Genomic DNA, 14,918 nt, shown 5'->3' on the forward strand with positions numbered 1-14,918 from the left:
CGTGTGTTACTAATCATTTTTTGTGTGTTTTCTTACAGGTTCGGTCGTTGGACTACGGCGGATTCCAGGACTACTTCGATGACGGCTTTTTTTTTTGTTATCAATAAAATGGTTAATGAGGGTTGTGTGTTTTTTTTTTTTATTTCAATAAAATATTTTTCTATGTCTTTGTGTTTTTTTTAAACTATATTACTACCGCCTTAGTAATGGCCGCCGGCTGATTGACAGCATCCATTGCTAAGGCGGGGCTTAGTGTTAGCCGGTGCAGAGGCGAACACTAACCCCCTTTATTACCCCGGTACCCACCGCCACCAGGGGTGCTGGGAAGAGCCGGGTACGATCCAGTACTTGACCATCTGTAGTGATGGTCGGCCACTGGGGTGGCCGCTGGCTGGTATTATCAGGAGGGGAAAGGCCAAAAACAGTGGCCCTTCCCACCCTGGTGATGCTAGGCTGCTGCTGCTTTATTGTATCTGGCTGGTTATGAAAAATGGGGGGGACCCCACGTCATTTAAAAAAAAAAAAATAAAAAAATAATTGGAAAGAACGATGTGGGGTCCCCCCCAATTTTCATAACCAGCCAGATGCAACACAGCAGCAGGCAGCATTACAAGGGTGGGAAGGGCCACTGTTTTTGGCCTTTCCCAGCCTAATACTACCAGCCTGCGGCCACCCCGTTGCCTGCCCGTCACTACAGATGGTCGGGTACTGGTTCGTACCCGGCTCTTCCCAGTGCTCCTGGTGGCGGTGGGTACCGGGGTAATAATGGGGGTTACTGTAGCCTCTGCACCGGCTAACATTAAGCCCCGCCTTAGTAATGGAGGTTGTCAATCAGCCAGCGGCCATTACTAATGCGGTGATAATAAAGTTTAAAAAGATACAAGCACATAGAAAAAATATTTCATTGAAATAAAAAAACAACCCTCATTAACCATTTTATTGAGAATAAAAAAAACGCCGTCATTGAAGTCCTCAAATCCGAAGTCCAACAACCGAACCTGTAAAAAAAACACAAACACACAAAAATAATCTGTAACACATAAAGAAGCAAAATTATTATTCTTACCTATCCTGGATCCAGCGCTGGAGCCGCAATGTCAGCGAGCTGGGCCCTGTATCTAATCCGATCATGTGTGATACTGTCTGCTGGGCCCTATATCTAATCCAATCATGTGTGATACTGTCTGCTGAGCTGTGTATCTAATCCAATCATGTGTGATACTGTCTGCTGGACCCTGTATCTAATCCTATCATGTGTGATACTATCTGCTGGGCCCTATATCTAATCCGATCATGTGTGATACTGTCTACTGAGCCACTGTATCTAATCCTATCATGTGTGGTACTGTCTGCTGAGCCACTGTATCTAATCCTATCATGTGTGATACTGTCTGCTGGGCCACTGTATCTAATCCTATCATGTGTGATACTGTCTGCTCAGCCACTGTATCTAATCCTATCATGTGTGATACTGTCTGCCCAGCCACTGTATCTAATCCTATCATGTGTGATACTGTCTGCTCAGCCACTGTATCTAATCCTATCATATGTGATACTGTCTGCTGAGCCACTGTATCTAATCCTATCCATAATTTATAGGGTCGTAGTGCTATAGATATGCTATGCTGTCTCCTATACACACATTTTTTTGGGCGGACACATATGTATTGGGGCTATTTCCCTGACATTTTAAGCCCTGAGGGTATGTTCACACGGCAGCGTCTGAAAACAGCACCGTAATTTCAGCCGTAATGGCATGTGCAGGCGTCTTTTGCTGCGTCCATTACGGACGTAATTGGAGCTGTTTTTCTATGGAGTCCATGGAAAACGGCTCCATTTACGTCTGAAGAAGTGACAGGCACTTCTTTGACGCGGGCGTCTTTTTTACGCGCCGCCTTTTGACAGCGGCGCGTAAAAAAAAATTATCGTCGGCACAGAACATTGTAAGACTTATTCAAATGAATGGGCAGATGTTTGCCAACGCTTTTGAGCCGCATTTTCGGACGTAATTCAATGCTAAAACGCCCGAATTACGTCCGTAAATAGGGTGTGTGAACCCAGCCTTAGTGACGCCCCCGGCTGCTAGTGCTGCATTGTTGGGTCACTTAGGAGACCCAGCGATGCAGCTGAACGCTGCGGACCGTCGGCCATGAGAAGTTTGCGGGGGGGGGGGGGGGCCAGTAAGAATTTTTGCATCGGGGCCCATGAGCCTCTAGCTACGCCCCTGCCTGGATGTGAGATTGGACTTTTCCTCAGCTTATCACCCCCAGTCCAATGGGCAAGTCGAGAGGATCAACCAGATCTTGGAGAATTATCTCCGCCACTTCATCTCTTCACAGCACGATAACTGGGTACAGCTTCTTCCATGGGCCGAGTTCTCATACAACAACCACACAAGTGAGTCCACCACTTCCACTTCATTTTTCATTGTATACGGTCAACATCCTAGAGTCCCTCTTCCAGTGTGGACCACATCTCAAGTACCCGCTGCCGACTCTGCATATGGGGACTTCCTGCAAATCTGGCAACAGACCCGGTCCTCTATTTTGCTGGCAGTCGATCGCATGAAGCGAAAAGCAGATACAAGGAGAAGAGTGCCGCCTCAGTATCTTCCGGGTACCAAAGTCTGGCTGTCCTCTCAGAACATTCGTTTGAAGGTGCCCTCATACAAGTTTGTTCCCAGGTTCCTTGGTCCTTTCGAGATTCTGCAACAAATAAACAATGTCTACTATAAGCTGCGGCTGCCTCTTGCCCTGAGAATCCCCAATTCCTTTCATGTGTCCCTCCTGAAGCCTGTGGTCCTGAACCGCTACAGCAAGACTTCTAGTTCCACAGTTGCTCCAAGTGGTTCTTCTGATGTGTTCGAGGTGAGGGAGATCCTGGACTGCAAGAGGGTAGGAGGAAGGACTTTCTATTTGGTAGACTGGAGAGGGTTTGGTCCTGAGGAGAGGTACTGGGAGCAAGAAGAGAACCTCAGTGTCCCTGCTCTTATAAAAAAAGTCCAGAAGAGAGGTCTTGGGAACCAGAGGAGAACATCGATGATCCTGTCCTCGTGAAGAAGTTTCTCTCCCGCTCTGGCCCCAGGAGGAGGGGGCGTAAGAGGGGGGATACTGTTACGTCTATGGCCGCGGCTTGTCGTTCTGACTTACCCTCCGACGGCCGCAGCCATGGACATGTGAGTTCTCTGCGCCGTCTCCCTCCTGTGAGATGCTGGCACTCACTTCCTGGATCCGAGACTGTCTCCCGCCCGTGCATGTCCTTAAAGGGCCAGTGCGCGCACAATTGGAGGAAGTCTGCAATTAGTCCAGAATACTGCTGGACTATAAAAAGGACTCTGCCCTCTTGATCATTGCCTGAGCTTTGTTGTGTACCTAAAGTTTGTCTTGCAAATGGTCTCCTAGTGTTTTCCAGTTCCCAGTGTTACCCGTTCCTGCTGCCTGTACCCTGTATCCCTTGCTACCATGCCTCTGAGCCATCTAGAGTTGAAGTCAATTTGTGTCTTCCGCTTCATCTACTGCGTCACACCCCGCCGGGTGTCCGTCTACTGCCGGAGCCTTATCTTTAGCCTGAATCACAGCTACTGTCTGCATTACCTCAGGTACCCTTTCTGGACTATAGACTTTGTACTGTACCTGTTTGTCCAGCTGCTATCCCGCTACGCGGTACGGCCCAGTGGATCCACACCCCGCGCCGTGACATATACAAGAATATAACTACTATAATACTGCCCCTATGTACAACAATATAACTACTATAATACTGCTCCTATATACAAGAATATAACTACTATAATACTGCCCCTAAATACAAGAATAGAATTACTATAAGAATGCTCCTATATAAAAGAATATAATTTCTATAATACTGCCGCCTGTATACAAGAATATAACTCCTATAATACAGCCCCCTATGTACAAGAATATAACTACTATAATACTGCCCCCTATATACAAGAACATAATGACTATAATACTGCCTCCCATATACAATAATATAACTACTATAATACTGCCCCTATATACAAGAATATAACTACTATAATACTGCCCCCTATATAGAAGAATATAAGTACTATAATACTGCCCCTATATACAGGAATATAACTACTATAATACTGCCCCCTATATACAAGAATATAACTATTATAATACTGCCCATATAGCAAGAATATAAATACTATAATACTGTATTATAATAGTTATATTCTTGCATATAGCGAGTAGTATTACAAAAGGGATATCCATCTAATAAATTCCAATGCCCTCCATGTCTATACACAATTGTTTTATGAATGGGACGGATTTACCGATCAATAATACAATAAACCCTCAACAATTTATTTATGAAAAGATCGTCCATAATTTTTAGAAACACAAACGCAATGAGACTAAAACTAATTTTCTTAACTTTTTCTATTGTATTTATAACATTTTTATAGCTTGTTCTGACCATTAAACCTGATGAGCTGTGGATATTTGTATCAGATGATTGGATTGTTATAGATTTCCAGAAAATGAGTTGTTTGCCTGATCAGAGGTGAGCACAATGATTGTAAAGAACGAATGGAAATATCAAGGGACGGACGTGATCTATGATATGATGCATTGATGGTAGTGACCGGCTAAAGGTATTACTACGACTAAAAGTGAATATACTCAGGACTGCATGGCCCCATATACCAACTAGGCACAGGAAGCGGACTACAGTAATATATCCTTTATTTGATACCGGTGGTGAAAACATCATTATTTTGGCATGTCTCAAAGCTAGTCATGTTTGTGGTTCCAGCTGAGACTCCAAGGTGAGTCCCCACAGGAGTTTCCCTGTAAGCTTTTATGAAGGGGGGGGGGGTGTCTATATCTACTTGTTTCTTTTGGTGGTTCTATTTCTGCAAATAAAAGCCATTTCCATGACTGAGTGGAGCTGAATGGCAGAGCTCCTAGCAGTAAGTCACTGTGTTATGGTACAGAGTGTGCTGCTCTTGTCAATAGGCTTCCCTGCCAATAGAGAATTTTATAATAAGTGTACAGAAAGGATTGTTGGCTGCACGGAAACAACATGACAGATGGGAATATCAGGGAATGTCTTCTGCTGTAGTACGGTTAGTGGAACCAACATATCAATAGATTCCCTGATATGTACCAAATCCCTGACCTGCACCTCTAAAGTGCTCAGTAGGGGGTTAGTAAGAAGTATTATAGTAACACATGACTGCATGATCAGACTACACCCAGTGTTTATTTGTAGTCTGTTACCATGGAGACACATATGTCTGCTTAGAAGATGTATACATAAAGCAGACCTGCTCATTTTTTTTTTAAGATTAACTGGAGCAAAGAAGAACAAAAGTAGCAAAGATGCATCTATGTGTCCCTGATGGTGTCCCTTTAAGATGACACTGAGGACTAGAGGATCCTTCTCAAGACATATTGGAAGGGGTCAGAGTTCACCTTGCTGAGCTCCCTGTCCTTTTCTCTAGAAGATAAGTCTTTACATCCTTATAACGTTCACCATGCGGGTGGGAAGTCGATTTGAAATTCCCAGGTTATGTTAGCGTGATATATGTTGTAGACTTGGGGGGAAGTGAATTAGAAATGATTTCCAGGCCAGAAGATTATCTCGAAGCGCTGCAAGGACTTTAATTCCTTAAACACTGTAACATCATTCCAACCCGGCGCCGGAGTGTGTAATACATTGAGTGATATGACACTGACGATGAGTCACTTCTCAAAGCAGTTCTCCTCTTATCTTAATCTCTCCGGGCACTACTCATGGCTTGCTTTCGCTTGCTGCTTGAGCCACACGTGCATCTTGCAGGCACCATTAATATGGAAGGGTTCCCAAGCAGCTGCCTCTATATGACCTTATACAGAAAACAAGATTATTTCAATATGTGTCTTGTATTGAACCCACAAAATAGCTATTTTTGGAAATGATCTGGAAATATAAAAAACAGCTATATATTTAAATAGAGTCTAGTTAATAAAGTCTTCTATTTCTTATCTAGAAACAGCGCCACCTTTGTCTAGTTGTGTCTGGTATTCATTTATCCATTCACTTAAATGGGGTTGTGCTGCAATTCCAGACACAGCCCATCAACAATTTCACACAATTCCTTGTACAGACTATTGTTGGTGTTTGGGCTATACCCCTTTCAAATCATGTTCGGAAGATCCGCTCTTCTGTTCGTCTCTTTTTAATCGGGTCAAGACGGAATTTCTATTAAACTATTATGGTGTTTCAGGAGAAGGTGGGTGAAAACCAATATGGCCTCCACTACCAGTCCCAAATTTGAGAATGAGATAAGTGGGGGAACCAGGACATAGTTGGCGCCAACTCACATTTTTACCATTTTAATAGAACAATTTATATTATGAGTACTCTACAACCAATACAATATATCATGCATGAAAAACACTTTAGCGTTTAGTAAAATTCCTTTAATCCAGCATTAGCGGGAAATGTTAAATGCCACATTATGAAATATTTTGGAGCTAAAAAATCTATCATAGATTTTAAGGGAAATCTATGTCCAAAACCCGCACATTATTTGTGTATTTTTTACATACATGTGCCACGAATCTGTGTGCGGAAATCCTCTGGCTTTTCTGCGCAGAATCCACATTAAGAAGTGACCTGTATAAACGGCAACGTGAATTTCTCGTTGAAAACAATGCGAGGTGGATTGAGATTAGATTTCCTGCGGATTTAGACACAGAATCCACGTCGGAATTCGCATGAAAAAAACTCGGCGGAAACATAGTCTTATACAGTGACTCAAAATATGTGTTTGCAACCAGACAAAAGAATCAGGAAGCTGAGATATCAGCGTTACTCACCTCTCTCCGCTGCAGCTACAAACTCCCGTTGGCGGTTGCAGCTTCCTTGCTCCCAGCAGCAACCAAGCACCGCTACTCTCCTCTGCCCGATCCTGTGGTGGAGCTCTCTGATGGCGTCAGGCCTGGCCTGTCTCCTGATTACGTTTCTGTCTCATCCTCTGGTTTGTTGCATATTGACTGCTTAACCTCTTACCTTTCATCCTGGCTTCATTTGTGATATTACCTCTGCGTCTGCCCCAAACATTCCTAGCAGAATACCCACCGCCAATCAATGACTCTGAGGACTGCGACCTGGGAATCCGACCGGGAAACTTCATACATCGATTCAGGGGTTAATGGTGAAGAACTGGGAGATTTCTTAGACTCTGCAGTTCAATTTATCAAGTATCGAACCAATTGTGGTACAAGGATCCACTTCTCCGGTGAGAATCAGAACAACGAGTAGCTGTTTTGCATGGTCCTCACTCTGGAAAGATGGGGGTCACTGGTGACTTTCTTCAAAATAGTGGCTCTGCAGGGATGAGAAGTACATTTTATGATGCTGCAGTGCCACTTTTTTCTAGTTAGTTAAGGAATAACATCTGTGATAAGAAGCTTTCCAATGTGAAGACTAAGCCAATCAGTACCTTATATCTCAGCTTCCTGCACTCTTAGGATTTCGACATAGGGAGAGTGAGATAATTGGCTTTTCATGATTGGAATGGGGTCAGGCATTCATTTTAAGACCGTTTGAAGATGCTTTGAAAAATATGGATGTTAGATGTAGAGTCCCCTTTTGTGGGGATGAGTTATAATACCGGGTATGAGAGTACAAGTAGTTTCCATTGTTCTGGCTGAGTTTCCCTATAATGTTCATGGGATTTTTACTGCTTTTAGTGCTGACAGGAGCGAGATTATTTGTAAGGCGGGGGTGATGGTATTGAAGAGAGATAACAGTACTGATATCCTTCCCTGTAATTTTCTCTCTTATTACAGCCTCTCGCGTAGTCCCAGGATTGCTTTCTGTTTGTGTAAAGCTTCATATTTTCTCAACTATATTTCACTCTTTTAAAAACAACTTATTGATTTATGGATATTTTCGTTTTTTACAGCAATACATGTCCAAATCTAGACAGAAATGTGGCGAATACAGATTAATTACAGATTAGCATTACCATTACTTCAGGGATAGAGATGGTTTGAGATACAAAGCTAATTTGCCTCATGCCTTTATCTTCTCATACTGCCTTCCCTGAATCATATTCCTCCTTCCTTAGATCAAATACCCCATTCCTTACACCCTTTAGTCTGTCTCTGGAACCTAATGCTTCCTTCCATGAAACATATGTCTTCTTCCTTGACTCTCATACCTCCTTCCCTCAACCATATGCCTCCTTCCTAGAACCAATGCCTTCTTCTATACCTATGTCTTCCTCCTGGAGCCTCATGCTCCTTCCTAGAATGTCTTCTTCCTTGAACCATATGCCTTCTTCCTAGAACCTCATTCCTCCTTCCTTACCTATGTCTTCTTCCTGGAAGTAGAAAAAGGGAGAGAACCTCCAGCTCACCGGTCTGCGTCTCCAGCAACGTCAGTCGGATCCCCGCGACGGCCCGCGGTGTGGAAGAACAATGTAGGAAAAGCAATGATCCAGCGCTGGTGATAATTTAAAAGGGAGATGAGAGTCCCATGTTTATTGAGAAGGATATTAAAATCGAAAGGGAGACACAGTCCCAAGATGCAAGTAGTGAGGGTATGTACCCAAGCCGTCTCCCTTTCGATTTTAATATCCTTCTCAATAAACATGGGACTCTCATCTCCCTTTTAAATTATCACCAGCGCTGGATCATTGCTTTTCCTACATTGTTCTTCTTCCTGGAGCCTCATGCTCCTTCCTAGACTCCTATGTCTTCTTCCTGGAACCTCAAGTCTCATTCCTTGAACCACATGCCTCCTTCCTAGAACCTCATGCCTCCTTGCTTATCTATACCTTCTTCCTGGAGCCTCATGCTCCTTCCTAAACTCATATGTCTTCTTCCTGGAGCCTCAAGCCTCCTTCGTTGAACCATATGCCTCCGTCCTAGAACCTCATGCTGCCTTCCGTGAATCATATTCCTCCTTCCTGGAATCTCATACCTCATTCCTTACACTCTTTGGTCTGTCTCTGGAACCTAATGCCTCCTTACTTTACTCATATGCCTCCTTCCTTGAATCTTATGCTTCCTTCCTTGAACCATTTTTTCCCTTTTCCTGGAATCATTTGCCTCCTTTCTTAAAGGGAACCTCTCACCAGAATTTGACCTAATGAACTCTACTCACCCCTTGCTGGCCGTTGCTGTCAAAAGTTCATTGCTGTTATCCGCTCTCCTAAAATCCTCCTCCGACCGTAAATAACGGCCCACCACCGATAACTGGCACGCCCTGAATGCCGAAATGTCGTCTGAGATAGCGTGCATGTGCCCATAATGTATGGTCCGACACACTTCCCTGCTTCATCCGGGCCTCAAAACTTACTGTGCATGCGCCGCTATGATGCCTCATTGTGCACACGCACCAGAACAGGACATCGATGCGCAAGAACAGAGTTTCGTGTGTGCTGGGGTGGAGGCATGGAGCTTCTATTCAAAAGTAGGGAGGCAGGGTTAACTCAAAAAGGCTTGAGGAATGAAGATATTAATCTTTTCGACTGAAGATCTGACTCTTTTATGCTCATTAGCATACAGTGCAGGAACACAAAATAACTGAATGCTAAAGCTTCAGAGCTACTTAGAAGATAATTATAGGTTACATAAAAATTATTTTTCACCCACTACCACCAGGTTTTGCTGGTTTAATAGGTGAAATGCTGGAGCCTTATGCTTCTTCCTAGACTCATATGTCTGTCACGGAATCACTACTTGAGCAATTCCCTAGAGTGAAAGTTTATAGAATTGCTATACAAGCAATTCCCCAAAGGCAGCCGGTGACTGTCTGGATCAAGCGTACCAATAAATCAGCTACCTCAAGCACATCACCACTCTGGACAGCAGAGTCTAAGGCTACTATATGGTCTGTACCAGAGCCTGCCGCAAGACAGGTTGGATTTGGCCGCATAGAACCCAGGTTGCTTTTACAGAATAAAGTGTTGGACAGGAGATTCACTTGGAGGCAATACCAGAACAGATAACCAGGCAGCCAGAGGGATAATAAACAAGCAGAGACTAATAAAAGTTCAAATAGCAAAACAGAAGTATACCAGAAGTTGCAGAGGTCGAAACCAGCTGTGAGCAGAAAATCCAAATATGTAAGTGAGCAGAGGGTAAATCCAAAGACAAAGCTGAAGTCCAGTTCAAAGAGTGCAAGTATTCAAGGTAATTCTGGGTGTAACCAGGAGCTTGATAAGACACATGCATTCACAAGAAAATCACAAGCAACAAACAAGAAACTGAACAGACTCAAATACTCCACCCTTGGCCCTGATAGGTTGCAGACAGAGAAAACAGATTGGCTCTGCATTTAAAACCAGGGCCACCCAGAAGCTTGGCTAGTAGTGATGACAACCTAAAAGGGAAGGATGTTTCCTAACAATGTCTTCTTCCTGGAGCCTCATGCTCCTTCCTTGACGCAAATGCCTCCTTTCTGGATTTTCAGGCTTCTTCTTTGGACCATGTGCCTTCCTCTTGGAATCTCAGGCTTCCTTTTGAAAAATCATATCTCTCATCCTAGCTCCTCAAACCTTCTATACAAAACTTCAGATCTACCTAATACACACTAGTGAATTTGACCTTGTCCTGACCAGGACTTTATTTAGCACCCTGAATTCAGAATGGTGTCTCCCACCTACCCGCTTCTGACCCAGGCTATCAAGAATTTTGGTTTGCAATCTACTTCTAACCTTTATCATGACAAAATATTTTTGATTGCTTGATATACGGCCTATGTGGGTGTTTTTATTTAAGTGCCTCATCCACCTCTATGTAAATAAAGCTTAATCATTGTACAATGAAAAGCTCTGCAAATTTCTAATATAGATTGTATTTCTATTCCTCCATCAATTTTAAGATCTTTGCTAGCTATCAATGAATAGAAACAGAGGATGAAGACCTGTCTTGAGCTAATACTTATATATAATGGTTTGTTGCAATAGTATCCAGTGTAGACAGTCCTCTGTGAGCTAAACTGCCTAGACTCCAGACTCAGAGTCGTACTAGCCCACCAGAGTACCAGAGAGTCCTCCGGTGGGCCTAGGCTCTGAGGTCTCAAAGAAAATAAGAAGACAACCCCACACGGAGCTGTCTTTGGAGCCACTCACTTGCCACTAGGGTCTATTCCTTATGGGTTAATTCACAAACATCCTATTACATCTCTCCTGCTGGGATATTCTCCTATTAGATTTGGTGTGCTGCCCACTATGATTTTACTACACAGCGTGCTTGCATGTTCGGGATGCATTACATTGCCATGGCAACAAATCACATCATCTTCTGAATGCTGCTTGAATCCTCCTCTCCTCACCTACTGACCCCAACCACATTGCATTGCTCCTCTCCATTACTTGACAAGCCCCCTTATCATTGTCTCAGTGTCTCTGGTCGCTTGGTCAGCGTTTTCCTGACTAAGGTTCTCTTCACATCTGCATTGGGGTCCCGTTCTGACGTTCCGTCTGAGGTTTCCCTCAGAACGGGACCCTGAGCAGACACAAACTGACACAGACGGAACCGGTGCCTGTGGTTTCCATTTGCCTCTTTTGTGCACCGGACCCGTCGTCGACTACACTATTGCTTTCGGCAAAACGACTGATCCGGTGCTCGAAAGAGACAAACAGAAACCAGGGGCACCGGCTCCGTCACCATTGAAATCAATCTTGATGGAGACGGAAACCTCTGGCTTCCGTCGGTGTCAGTTTGTGTTTGCTCAGGGTCCAGTTCTGACGGAAACCTCCGACGGAACGTCAGAATGGGACACCAACGCAAATGTGAACAGAGCCTAAGTTAGTCTCTGGTTCTTGATTCGTTCTGTCCCATGGCTGTCCCTTTTGATTGGCTCGCTTGTTCGGAGTCTGGCTCCATCCTCTGACTACAGATGTAGTCTCCTCCCTGTCACCATAATCTGCACTTTTTGTTTCAAAATCAATTCAGGTCTCCATTATCCGCAGCTGTAAACAATCTGATCCTACCTTGGAGTGCTACTCCTGCAGTGGAGTCCAAACTACTGTGAGGAGGCCAAGAGTGAAGGTTAATCCGTAAGACTCTACACCTCTGTTTAGCTAGAATCAATCAGTTTATGACAAAAGGGGTTCACTATCTTCCACCATCCATGTCCTGGATGAGTGATACTTCCTTATCAAGGCTCCTAATATATGGAATTCTCTGAAGTTCTTCTGACCTATTACTTCATCATGACTACCACATTCTTTAAATAAAGATATGCCCCTTCTGCTAGATTATACAAAAGGCATCAGTAGCCACCGTGACCCAGTTTTAGACTCAATGAACTCCAGGAGTCCATCCAAGGCTCTCCATATTGGCACTTCCTTAAGCAAGTATCTCTGTTACTCATCTTAAAGCCAACTATAAGGAGTTCATCCTTGAACGCTTGCTTTTCTGTTTCTGCACTTGAGCTTGTTCTTGATCACAGTATTTTGGCTTTTTGCCCTTGACCTTTGCTACCTCTTCACCAAAATCTCCTCTACTTGACCCCTGACTTTGGCCTGTTCTTCTCCAGAATCAACTGGCTATTATCCTTGACCATCACATATTTGCAACCACAATTTTATGTTTTTGTCTATTGACCTTGGCAGAAGGCACAGAGCTGTAGCTAGGCTCTCCTTCACCCAGGGCAAAGGTGCTGTTTGCTGCCTCTATCCCGGTATCTAGATTTGCTGGCGAAGGCAAAGTGGTTTGCTGGCACCACATCTGGCAGCCAGCACCCGAGGCACATTCCCCGCTAGCCCACCACTATTTATGCCTCTGCCTTGGGTAGGCATTTTCCTAACCACAATCTCCTGGCTTGCTCCTTGACTTTGGCTTGTTCTCAATCACAATTTTTGCCTTTAGCTCTTGACCTTGACTTTTTTTTGACCACTAACATCTGGCAAGACTTTGATTTAGGATTATTCTTGCCCACATGCATCTGCCTGCCTTGGCTTGATCCTGACTAATCATTCATTTTAAAGAGATAGACAGAATAGGTCAGTATATGAGATTTCAATGACTCCCGGCTTTTTGAGTGTCTCGAAAGAACTTTCTTTGTGTTATACATTCACTTTGATATACTAGAATTAGTTTATTACATTTATTAGCAGTTCTTGGCAGCCCTAGGGCCAAATTTGGTGGAAACTGGAAAAACCTTTCCTATAGCGATTCGAATCTTCTGAACGTTTATAGCTATAGAAAGTTTTTAGTATTAGTCCATAGAGGTGACAGTGTTTAGACTATTTTATTTGAAATTAGAGACAAGCAAAAAGTCAAAGACTGAGAATTGGATATGAAGCGCAGGGAAACCCAACAACACAGCGTAAAGACTCTCAGTTTAGTTCTTTCCATAGGACTGGAAACATAGGTCATACAACCAATTTTCTTACTGTCAAAGGATAGTTTTATCCAATTTTGCTTGTGAAGAATAGAAGATTTAATCGTTTTGCAATGAACCAGTACTTGACCAAAATTTCAAGAGTATCGCAACTCTACTCTTAACCCTTTCAATTTTGGGAAGGCTGCTCACTGAAAAGTTGTAGTGAAGGGTGCTTAAACACATGATAGCTGCCTGCGTACACTCATAGCCATCTGTTAAGATGGCAGGATTCCTGCTTACAAGTTGGTTGGATATTTGCTCGAGGGCATAGATGCCAGCAATTATGGGTTTTAAGAGATGGTTTGCGTTACACTGCAAGTGCCATCTGCTCGGCATTAACTCCCTAGAAGATGCCAACACTGACAATGATACACACAATCACACACACACAAGGGAACTGTCAGGAGAGGGAAGGCGCTGGGTGGAACCAGGCTGTTCACTCTACTACCTGCTGTGCTGTATGAATCCCAGACACATTTCTGGAGCCACCTGGCCCCAACAAAGTCCAGGAACTTATTGTTCTCCATTTGGCATTGTAAGGAAACCAGTTATGGAAACAGAGAGAAAAACTGTAACAGTGATTATACCTATTTGTATTGAAGAACTGGAAACCTCTTTTAAACTTCATTCCCATGTCGGTGTTGATGTGTTAGGTCGCCTAAAACCAAGTTCACCTAGAGTTGGGCCATATTTTCCAATGGGTGGTTCCATCTTCATTGGCAAGGGAGAATCTTCTCAACAATCATCCTACTATGTAGGCCGTGGGGAGTTTAGGTAAAAATCCACTCAGCCCAGCAAACCATTAGGGAAATGTCCATTATGAAATATGTTATAAGCCACTATTGTCATTTAAGACCAAACTACACACACAATCATCTAGAAATTGTCAGCCCAACAATCACTGACTACAATGTAATTATGAGATGACTGGAGTTTACCTACTACAAACTTTTATGTTGGATAGGTCATAAACGTCTGATCAAGTCAAGTCCATGCAGACTTGCTCACTCTCCATTATAGTGAAACAAGGAGATATTGAAACAGCCGCCCACTCACCTGTGCCCATGCCTCCCACCTCTCTGTCGGTAACAGGAGACTGGGCACCATCAGATATTTATGAATTAACCAATTAATATTCCAGAAATTCCAAAAACACTTTTACATCTTCAATGCTTTGGCAATAGGCCCCATGTATAGCCCCATTGACACTCCTCTTTTTTTTTTTTTGAGAACCCTTACAATGAATGTGGAAGAGGTTTATAAATTTGGCATAGTGTGCAGTGGTATCCTTGGACTTCCATCTTCAAAATATAAGGTGTTCCTGATTTGGATTGTATAGGAGTCAAGGATCTTTAACAGATTTGGCATTGACTTCCAGGGGAGTTACCTTTAGGTGGCACTAGAGGGCCAAGTCCAGTCCTACAGAAAGAGTGCTATGCTGCATATTTTTTCTATTGTCTCCATACTTTTTTGTTAAATCTACAATTGATAACACTCTGGTAGTTAAATATATCAACCAGTGTCATGTAAGCCATTACCCAAGAGCTCAG

General features: G+C 43.4%; 1 long non-coding RNA gene across 1 annotated transcript; it reads right to left on the minus strand.

Annotated features, from left to right (window-relative positions):
• Positions 1–4,443: 4,443 nt before the first annotated feature.
• On the minus strand, positions 4,444–9,209 carry LOC142665813 (uncharacterized). The gene is made up of 3 exons (XR_012851577.1): positions 9,136–9,209; positions 6,570–7,350; positions 4,444–5,863 (listed from the first exon to the last, which is right to left on the minus strand). It is a non-coding gene; the product is annotated as an uncharacterized LOC142665813 (long non-coding RNA).
• Positions 9,210–14,918: the final 5,709 nt, after the last annotated feature.

Source organism: Rhinoderma darwinii, chromosome 13, assembly GCF_050947455.1.
Source record: "Rhinoderma darwinii isolate aRhiDar2 chromosome 13, aRhiDar2.hap1, whole genome shotgun sequence".
Lineage (NCBI taxonomy): Eukaryota > Metazoa > Chordata > Amphibia > Anura > Rhinodermatidae > Rhinoderma > Rhinoderma darwinii.